General features: G+C 44.4%; 1 non-coding gene across 1 annotated transcript; it reads left to right on the top strand.

Moving 5' to 3' along the window:
- Positions 1-1,382: 1,382 nt before the first annotated feature.
- LOC112083862 lies at positions 1,383-1,489 on the top strand. The gene has a single exon (XR_002897950.1). It is a non-coding gene; the product is annotated as a small nucleolar RNA R71 (small nucleolar RNA).
- The last annotated feature ends 378 nt before the right edge of the window (positions 1,490-1,867 follow it).

The raw sequence follows: 1,867 nt of genomic DNA, 5'->3' as shown, positions 1-1,867 counted from the left end.
CTGATGCTCCTAAATCACAAAGACATCCAGAGAATAGAAGAGGTCCAATGGCACAAGGGAGTGTGAAGCTCCCTGGATCAGTTAACTTCCTTGGAATGGACTTCCTCTGAATGATAGCACTGCATTCATGACTTAGTACTACCATGCCTTGAAGCTCTTTTGTCTTGTTCAGAATAGCATCCTTCAAGAACTTCCCCATCTTTGGCATCATTAAGAATGCATCAATGAGAGGCATTGTGAGTGGTGTCTCTTTGAGTGCCTTCTCAAATACAGCTCTTGCCTTGTCCACTAGTTGCTTCTTAAATCTCCCTGGAAATGGGAGCTTGGGTTGGTATGGAGGTGGTGGCACATACTTCTTCTCTGGTTCTGGTTCCTTTGCTACCTCTTTACCCTTTTCTGACCTTGGTTTCTCAGCAACTTGATCATCCTTTAAGGCTGCCTCCCTCTCAGGTTGATCATTGTCCTCAATGATCACATTGTTGTTCTCAATACCAGGTAACTCCTTGCCACTCCTCAGTGTAATGGCTTTAGCATATTCCTTGGGGTTGGGTTCTGGTTTTCCAGGTAGGTGACCTTGGTTCCTTGAGCTTGATGCCTGGTTTTGCTTCAGTTCCTTGATTTCCTGCTGCATAGTCTGTTGACCCTGAAGTAGTTGTTGCAGAATACCAACCATATCTGTACCCATCTGTGGCTGCTGTTGAACCATTGGTGGCTGAAACTGTTGTTGAACCGGCGCCTGCTGTTGGAACTGTGGTGGACCAAACCCTGGTGGTGCCTTTGGTTGCTGTGAAGTGTAACCAGTGCCCTGAAATGGTTGTTGTTGCTGGCCAAAACCCTGATTCTGACCAAATTGATTCTTGGGTTGGAATGACCCTTCAAAGTTGTTCTTGGGAACAAAGTTCTTTGGAGCTTGAGGATTGGGATAGACCTGGTCTTGTGGGTTAGCTACATTGGTGTTCCTGTAAGAGAGGTTTGGATTGGCATTACCATACTGATATCTTTGGAACCTCTGATTCCCAATGTAGTTGAGCTCCTCTTGGGTAAGACCTTCTTCACTTATGTTCTCAAAGATTTGAGAAGGTTCCTCATACTCTCCAACATAATGTATTGGCTTCTGAGTGGTGAATTTCAGCTTGTCTAATTCACTCCTCAACTCCTTAACTTCTCTGGTGAGCCTTTGTTCTGAGCTTGAACCTTCAGACCTATTTGATCTGTCATAGTCTTCACCATAAGTATCATTGCTCAATGCTAAGTTCTCCACTAGCTCTAAAGCAGCATGTATCTCTTTACCCAGAAAGTTCCCATTGGAAGCAGTATCCAGCTGGTTTCTAATCTTGGGAAGAGCTCCCCTATAGAGTGTGCTGAGGAGAGAAGCCTCACTAAACCCATGGTGTGGGCATTGGTTTGTGTAGCTCCTGAATCTCTCATATGCTTCACCAAAACTTTCATTGCTGTGCTGAGTGAAGCTAGAGATTTGGTTTCTCAGTTTTGCAGTTCTTGAGGTGGAGAAGAAATTAGATAAGAAGGCTTGCTTGCATTGCTCCCAGGTTTGAATGGAGCCTCTTGGAAGATTCTTCTCCCATTGATGAGCTTTGTCACCAAGACTGAATGGGAATAGTCTTAGCTTAAAGCTGTCTTCTGAAACTCCATTAATCTTGGTCAGATCACACACCTTATCAAACTGGTCCAAGTGTTCCAAGGGATCTTCCATTGCTAACCCATGGAAACTTTGAGTTCTGGACCATATTCAGCAATGATGCTTTCACTTCAAAGTTGTTGTTCTGCACAGTGGTGCCTGAATACCAGCTCCATACTGATGAGCATTGGTCTGTCATTCTCGCCACATATTATTTGGGGTTGCTCATAT

The sequence above is a fragment of the Eutrema salsugineum genome, unplaced genomic scaffold (assembly GCF_000478725.1).
Source record: "Eutrema salsugineum unplaced genomic scaffold, Eutsalg1_0 scaffold_52, whole genome shotgun sequence".
NCBI classification, from domain to species: Eukaryota; Viridiplantae; Streptophyta; class Magnoliopsida; order Brassicales; family Brassicaceae; genus Eutrema; species Eutrema salsugineum.
The sequence above is the reverse complement of the archived record's forward strand: the minus strand, read 5'-3'. Positions and strand labels throughout refer to the sequence as shown.